The sequence below is a fragment of the Bufo gargarizans genome, chromosome 2 (genome assembly GCF_014858855.1).
Source record: "Bufo gargarizans isolate SCDJY-AF-19 chromosome 2, ASM1485885v1, whole genome shotgun sequence".
Taxonomy (NCBI): Eukaryota; Metazoa; Chordata; class Amphibia; order Anura; family Bufonidae; genus Bufo; species Bufo gargarizans.
The window spans coordinates 143,240,670-143,249,659 of NC_058081.1; the positions used below are offsets into that span (position 1 = coordinate 143,240,670).

Sequence of the window (8,990 nt, forward strand, 5' to 3'; positions counted from 1 at the left end):
ATATGTTTAACGTCTTAGGCTACTTTCACACCTGCGTTTAGGTGCGGATCCGTCTGGTATCTGCACAGACGGATCCGCACCTATAATGCAAACGCTGGTATCTGTTCAGAACGGATCAGTTTGCGTTACTCTGTAAAAAAAATTAAAAAAATCTAAGTGTAAGTCAAACGGATCCGTCCTGACTTACATTGAAAGTCAATGGGGGACGGATCCGTTTACAATTGCACCATATTGTGTCAGTGTAAACGGATCCGTCCCCATTGTCTTACATTGTAAGTCAGCGTTTTGGTGTCTGCCCCCAGAGCGGAATGGAGGCAAATTAATGAATTCTGAACGGATTCTTATCCATTCAGAATGCATTGGGGCAGAACTGATCCATTTTGGGCTGCTTGTGAGAGCCCTGAAACAGATATCACAAGCGGACCCAGAAACACCAGTGTGAAAGTAGCCTTATTGCGTTTTTCATTTGCTTACATTTTATTTCAAGGTTCCATGTTATACACATTCGAGTAACGTTATTATGACCACCAACTAATATCCAACACAATCAGGGCTCGTTCACACGACCATGTGAAACCCGTGCTGTGGACCGCTAAGCGCGGGCACCTGCTGTGTGGCAGCCGCATAGGGATCGCGGCCCCATTCACTATCTTTAGCTCTATCTTTTTGCGGTGCGGAAGCATGGAACGGAACCTCAGAAAGCACTCCGTAGTGCTTCCGTAGTGTTCCGTTCCGGAGTTGCCGTGATGCGGAATGGCCACGGAACGGCACCCGTATATTGCGGATCCGCAAATGCGGTTTGCAATACGGGCACAGGCTTCACATGGTCGTGTGAATGAGCCCTCACTCTGTGCAGCTTGGGCAGCAGCTAAACGGGCTGGGAGTGACTCCGTAAGACCTGGTAGGTTGTCACAGGTATCTGGAGCCATGATTACTGCAATGTTGCTGGAGAGTGCATGGGGGAGGTTCCGTAGAGCAAGCATGACGATTGAGATGGTCCCAAACATGCTCAGTTGTGTTGAGGTTCGGGGTATTAGGTGGCCAGGGTAATACTTAGAAGTCTTGGTCATGCTCTTCCAACCATATTGTATATTTCTAGCCATGTGACATGTCACATTGTCTTGCTGGAAGAGTCCATTCTCCCCAGCGAAGGCAATCGGCATGTATGGTTGTATGTGATCTGCAGGTGTGGATTCATACCTACATCTGTTGAGAGTGCCATCCACATGGAGGAGTGGGCCCAGAGAATGACATGAACATTCCGCAGACCATAACACTGCCACCACCAGCTTGTGTACTTCAAGCAACGCTTGCAGGGTGTTTGTTCTCAACTGACGTGCCAACCTACATCTGTTTAACCGCCTCCGGACCGCCTAACGCAGATGTGCGGTCCGGAGGCGGCAGCCCTGCGCACGACGACGCATATACGCGTTATCTCGCGAGGGCCAGGATTTCCTGTGAACGCGCGCACACAGGAAAAGAAGGTAAGCGAGTGGATCTCCAGCCTGCCAGCGGCGATCGCTCGCTGGCAGGCTGGAGATCTGAATTTTTTTAACCCCCTAACAGGTATATTAGACGCTGTTTTGATAACAGCGTCTAATATACCTGCTACCTGGTCCTCTGGTGGTCCCTTTTGTTAGGATCGACCACCAGAGGACTCAGGTAGCTCAGTACAGTCGCACCAAACACCACACTACACTACCCCCCCCCCCCCCCCCCCCGGTCACTTATTAACCCCTTATAAACCCCTGATCACCCATGATCACCCCATATAAACTCCCTGATCACCCCCCTGTCAGGCTCCGTTCAGACGTCCGTATGATTTTTACGGATCCACGGATACATGGATCGGATCCGCAAAACACATGCGGACGTCTGAATGGAGCCTTACAGGGGGGTGATCAATGACAGGCGGGTGATCACCCATATACACTCCCTGATCACCCCCTGTCATTGATCACCCCCTGTCATTGATCACCCCCTGTCATTGATCACCCCCTGTCATTGATCACCCCCTGTCATTGATCACCCCCCTGTCATTGATCACCCCCCTGTAAGGCTCCATTCAGACATCCGCATGTGTTTTGCGGATCCGATCCATGTATCCATGGATCCGTAAAAATCATACGGACGTCTGAATGGAGCCTTACAGGGGGGGTGATCAATGACAGGGGGGTGATCACCCTGATCACCCCCTGTCATTGATCACCCCCCTGTAAGGCTCCATTCAGACGTCCGCATGTGTTTTGCGGATCCGATCCATGTATCAGTGGATCCGTAAAAATCATACGGACGTCTGAATGGAGCCTTACCAGGGGGGTGATCAATGACAGGGGGGTGATCAGGGAGTCTATATGGGTGATCACCCCCCCCCTGTCATTGATCACCCCCCCTGTCATTGATCACCCCCCTGTCATTGATCACCCCCCCCCCCCCCCCCCCCCCTGTAAGGCTCCATTCAGACATTTTTTTGGCCCAAGTTAGCGGAAATATATATATTTTTTTGTTTATTTTTTCTTACAAAGTCTCATATTCCACTAACTTGTGTCAAAAAATAAAATCTCACATGAACTCACCATACCCCTCACAGAATCCAAATGCATAAACATTTTTAGACATTTATATTCCAGACTTCTTCTCACGCTTTAGGGCCCCTAAAAAGCCAGGGCAGTATAAATACCCCACATGTGACCCCATTTCGGATAGAAGACACCCCAAGGTATTCCGTGAGGGGCATATTGGGTCCATGAAAGATTGAAATTTTTGTCCTAAGTTAGCGGAAAGTGAGACTTTGTGAGAAAAAAGCAAAAAAAAAAAATCAATTTCCGCAACTTATGCAAAAAAAAGAATAATTCTATGAACTCGCCATGCCCCTCATTGAATACCTCTGGGTGTCTTCTTTCCAAAATGGGGTCACATGTGGGGTATTTATACTGCCCTGGCTTTTTAGGGGCCCGAAAGTGTGAGAAGAAGTCTGGGATCCAAATGTCTACAAATGCCCTCCTAAAAGGGATTTGGGCACCTTTGCGCATCTAGGCTGCAAAAAAGTGTCACACATGTGGTATCGCCGTACTCAGGAGAAGTTGGGCAATGTGTTTTGGGGTGTCATTTTACATATACCCATGCTGGGTGAGAAAAATATCTTGGTCAAATGCCAACTTTGTATAAAAAAATTGGAAAAGTTGTCTTTTGCCAAGATATTTCTCTCACCCAGCATGGGTATATGTAAAATGACACCCCAAAACACATTCCCCAACTTCTCCTGAGTACGGCGATACCAGATGTGTGACACTTTTTTGCAGCCAAGGTGGGCAAAGGGGCACATATTCCAAAGTGCACCTTTCGGATTTCGCAGGCCATTTTTTACACATTTTGATTACAAAGTACTTCTCACACATTTGGGCCCCTAAATTGCCAGGGCAGTATAACTACGCCACAAGTGACCCCATTTTGGAAAGAAGACACCCCAAGGTATTCCGTGAGGGGCATGGCGAGTTCCTAGAATTTTTTTATTTTTTGTCGCAAGTTAGTGGAATATGAGACTTTGTAAGAAAAAAAAAAATGTAAATAAAAATAATCATTTTCCGCTAACTTGTGCCAAAAAATAAAAGTTCTATGAACTCACTATGCCCATCAGCGAATACCTTATAGGCCTCTTTCACACGGGCGTCATGTTTTTTGCCCGGATAAGAGGCGGGTGCGTTGCGGGAAAATGCGCGATTTTTCCGCGCGAGTGCAAAACATTGTAATGCGTTTTGCACTCGCGTGAGAAAAATCACGCATGTTTGGTACCCAGACCCGAACTTCTTCACAGAAGTTCGGGCTTGGGATTGATGTTCTGAAGATTGTATTATTTTCCCTTATAACATGGTTATAAGGGAAAATAATAGCATTCTGACTACAGAATGCTTAGTATAATAGTGCTGGAAGGGTTAAAAATAATAAAAAAGTTAACTCGCCTTCTCCTCTTGTTAGCGTAGATCCCGGTCTGTTCTTTAGCTGTGGACTGAATGACCTGAGGTGATGTCAGATCACATGCTCCAATCACATGGTCCATCACCATGGTGATGGAGCATGTGATCTGACGTCATCAAAGGTCCTTCAGCCACAGCTAAAGAACAGACCGGGATCTACGCGAACAAGAGGAGAAGGTGAGTTAACTTTTTTATTATTTTTAACCCTTCCAGCACTATTATACTAAGCATTCTGTAGTCAGAATGCTATTATTTTCCCTTATAACCATGTTATAAGGGAAAATAATACAGTGAATAGACTGTCACCTAGAACCCATGCGTGAAAATCGCACCGCATCTGCACTTGCTTGCGGATGCATGCGATTTTCACGCAACCCCATTCATTTCTATAGGGCCTGCGTTACGTGAAAAACGCACAAAGAGGAGCATGCTGCGATTTTCACACAACGCACAAGTGATGCGTGAAAATCACCGCTCGTGTGCACAGCCCCATAGAAATGAATGGGTCAGGATTCAGTGCGGGTGCAGTGCGTTCACCGCACGCATCGCACCCGCACGGAAAACTCGCCCGTGTGAAAGGGGCCTTAGGGTGTCTACTTTCCGAAATGGGGTCATTTGTGGGGGTTTTCTACTGTCTGGGCATTGTAGAACCTCAGGAAACATGACAGGTGCTCAGAAAGTCAGAGCTGCTTCAAAAAGCGGAAATTCACATTTTTGTACCATAGTTTGTAAACGCTATAACTTTTACCCAAACCATTATTTTTTTTTTGCCCAAACATTTTTTTTTTATCAAAGACATGTAGAACAATAAATTTAGCGAAAAATTTATATATGGATGTTGTTGTTTTTTTTACAAAATTTTACAGCTGAAAGTGAAAAATGTCATTTTTTTGCAAAAAAATCGTTAAATTTCGATTAATAACAAAAAAAGTTAAAATGTCAGCAGCAATGAAATACCACCAAATGAAAGCTCTATTAGTGAGAAGAAAAGGAGGTAAAATTCATTTGGGTGGTAAGTTGCATGACCGAGCGATAAACTGTGAAAGTAGTGTAGTGCCGAAGTGTAAAAAGTGCTCTGGTCATGAAGGGGGTTTTAGCTAGCGGGGCTGAAGTGGTTAATGAAGCAGAAAACAAGACTCATTGGAAAAAGCAACCCTTTGCCAGTCAGTAGAGGTCCAATTCTAATACTGCCACAATAATTGATGCGTTTTCTGCCAATGCAACTGCAGAGATGCAGTGACCATCTATCTGCTTCGTAGCCCCATACGCAGTCAGGATCACTAAACTGTTGTTTTATACACGTCTGGTAGCTAGTTCATTTTGTGGAGAGCTGCTTCACTGTAGCGTATCTGTCCGCCCTCACGCACCTTCATAGCTGACATTCACCTTTCACATCAGTGGTTCTCCACAGTTTCCACACCACATATTCACAATGGTAACAACAGCAGCACGTGGACAGATCACAAAGTTCACAGTTTCAGAAATACTGCGACCCTTGGCCCGAAAGTCTTTTACCCATGACGGCAATGAGGCATATGTGTGCAGACAGCCTATCTCACACCTTATAAACCCACCAAGCCAGGTCACATGTGACTTCCTTCATGAGCTACCTGCTGGCCACTCCAGAAGTAGAAAGTGGTCATAATAATGTGACTCGACTGTGTATGAGTGATTATTTTGTAATACAGTATGCTGGGAAAAGGAGTTTGCTGGCGTTTGATGTATTAATGCTTGCAATGTAATGCATTCTATTGTTTAATGCCTGAATTAATATCTGACATTTACGGTGAGAGGTTCTTTCCTTGCTTGCAAGTACCATTTACATTTCCTTAAAAAAGAAGAAATATTTAAGTGTGTTCTCTGGTAAGCAAAAAATTGGCCAAGGGGGAAATAACAAAAATAGGTTTTCCAGGACTTTTTACAGTCGGGTCCATAAATATTGGGACATCGACACAATTCTAACATTTTTGGCTCTATACACCACCACAATGGATTTGAAACGAACAAGATGTGCTTTAACTGCAGACTGTCAGCTTTAATTTGAGGGTATTTACATCCAAATCAGGTGAACGGTGTAGGAATTACAACAGTTTGCATATGTGCCTCCCACTTGTTAAGGGACCAAAAGTAATGGGACAGAATAATAATCATAAATCAAACTTTCACTTTTTAATACTTGGTTGCAAATCCTTTGCAGTGAATTACAGCCTGAAGTCTGGTACGCATAGACATCACCAGACGCTGGGTTTCATCCCTGGTGATGCTCTGCCAGGCCTCTACTGCAACTGTCTTCAGTTCCTGCTTGTTCTTGGGGAATTTTCGCTTCAGTTTTGTCTTCAGCAAGTGAAATGCATGCTCAATCGGATTCAGGTCCGGTGATTGTCTTGGCCTTTGCATAACATTCCACTTCTTTCCCTTAAAAAACTCCTTGGTTGCTTTTGCAGTATGCTTTGGGTCATTGTCCATCTGCACTGTGAAGCGCCGTCCAATGAGTTCGGAAGAGACCAAGAACTGTGAAGGCTTTTCTAAATGTCGTTTGGCAAACTCTAATCTGGCCTTCCTGTTTTTGAGGCTCACCAATGGTTTACATCTTGTGGTAAACCCTCTGTATTCACTTGATCTGGCCAACTGTTGTGAAGGGTGATTTCTTCACCATGGAAAGAATTCTTCGGTCGTCCACCACAGTTGTTTTCCATGGTCTTCAAGGTCTTTTGGTTTTGCTGAGCTCATCGGTGCGTTCCTTCTTTTTAAGACTGTTCCAAACAGTTGTTTTGGCCACACTTTATGTTTTTGCTATCTCTCTGATGGGTTTGTTTTGTTTTTTTCAGCCTAATTATGGCTAGCTTCACTGATAGTGACAGCTCTTTGGATCTCATCTTGAGAGTTGACAGCAACAGATTCCAAATGGAAATAGCACACTTGAAATGAACTCTGGACCTTTTATCTGCTCATTGTAATTGGGATAATGAGGGAATAACACACACCTGGCCATGGAACAGCTGAGAAGCCAATTGCCCCATTACTTTTGGTTCCTTAACAAGTGGGAGGCACATATGCAAACTGTTGTAATTCCTACACCGCTCACCTGATTTGGATGTAAATACCCTCAAATTAAAGCTGGCAGTCTGCAGTTAAAGCACATCTTTGAAAGGTGGAACCAGGAAAAAAAGTGAGAGTGAGACTGGGGCATAGTCCAGAACAATCCTGAGGTGAAGAATCGGGAACAGAATCAGTAACATTGGGCACCTTCATCTGCAGGCAAGAAATCCATGGCAAATCTCCAGGAAATCTCATTTTATAAAGGCTGCCAGGCTGGTTGAAGGAAACCAAATACCATGGCCACCTGTGGAGACATGTCTCTGTAACTGTGTTTCTATGACATGTCAATACATTTCAGTCTGCCCATAGACTTGGATATTTCCGTCAATAAGATTCTTGTTTGTCCCACCTAGGTGTCATTTCTGACGAATGGTAATTATATTGGCAGGTTGACTTCACATCATGTTGTATGACGAAGGCACATAATAGATGTAAATTAAAAAGGCACTGTAAATTATTTTCTAGCTTAGATCTGTATAATTTTCTCTGGCATGCTAGATAACAGATAGATTAAGCGGAAGTATTGGACTCTGGCCCCTGGTTTACAACTTCGAAAAACCCTGAGAAGAAGAGTTGGTAAGCCTGCATCCAGACAGCTAGTGGCTGTGCAGAATATCTCAGGGATATAAGTAGGGACGTTCCCAGGAATCTGGGGAGACACCTTATTTATTGGATGAAAGATGTCATACATCCTTGCTTCCACACTGCATTATAGACAACCCCTCCAAGCTAAAGACCGTTTATTGCTTCAGGTAATATCTACATGTTTTCCAGCTAGCTGGTGCTGTGCTATGTGTCTATGACAAAGTATAGCCACGATCAAATTGGTAAATTTGTCTCATTGGTTCTGTGCTATAGTGTCAGGATCTATGATGGATATGATTGGTCTGTCATGCATCTGTTATCAATTTTTTTGTTTGAAGGGGTTATCTCACTATCTAAATGGCATTTATCATGTAAAGAAAGTTAATATAAGGCGGTTAGGGGGTCATTTATTATACTGAAATGGGCCTAAATTTGGTGCGTTTCAGGCACAGATGGCAGCGCAACGGTTAGCTGTGCCGCTGTCTGCGACTTTGCCCTGCTCAGTCACACCAGGTCTAAAATTGTGGAAAAAGGCCAGTGCCTCTTCATAACGTCGCCAGCTATGGGACTTAATAAATTTGCTCCTTAATGTATTGTGATTGTCCGTATTGGAAAAAGTCTCCAGCCTCTTTAGTGACCAAGACCGTAGGATCGCTCATAGACGCACATGCGCTGCAGCTCCTGTCCCGGACACTTCATATCTGCTCTGCAGAGGTGGCCATAACCCCTAGATGTGAGCAGTGTATAATGTGATGGAAAATCTATCAAGCCAGCAAAGAAAGCAATCTGGACAATCGCAATACATTAGTAAGTGCCTTGTATTAACTTTCTGTACATGATTAATGCGGTTTGCTGAAGTGAGACAACCCCTTAAACCCGTAGGATACCAGCGCCAAACATATACGGTGCTGATATCCGGGTCTGAAATCCGAGCGCCCGATCAGCAGCATGTGGGGCCGGCAGTCACTGATAGCCGGACCCATGCTGTATGCGTATTAACCCTTGCATGGCCGCGGGATCCAAAGTGCTCAGTACCTCCCTTACTATATTCTTTAAGGGGTGTAGTTTCCAAAATAGGGTCACTTTTTGAGGGTTTCAACTGTAATGGTATGACAGGGTCTCTTCAAATCCAAAATGGTACCTAAAAACCATTCTAGCGAAATCAGCCTCCAAAATCCATAATGCGTTCCTTTCCTTCTGTCCACTGCAACGTGCCAATAAAGAAGTTTACCACCTCATATGGGGTATTTCTGTAAACTGCACAATCAGAGTAATATATATTGATTATTATTTAGCTGTTAACCATTGCTGTGTTGCAAGAAAAAATAAACA

At 44.4% G+C, this 8,990-nt stretch overlaps 1 protein-coding gene across 13 annotated transcripts in view; it reads left to right on the plus strand.

The window, feature by feature from the left end:
• PPIP5K1 (diphosphoinositol pentakisphosphate kinase 1) overlaps positions 1–8,990 on the plus strand; it is a 254,458-nt gene that overhangs the window by 31,381 nt on the left and 214,087 nt on the right. The gene's annotated exons all lie outside the window — the stretch shown is intronic.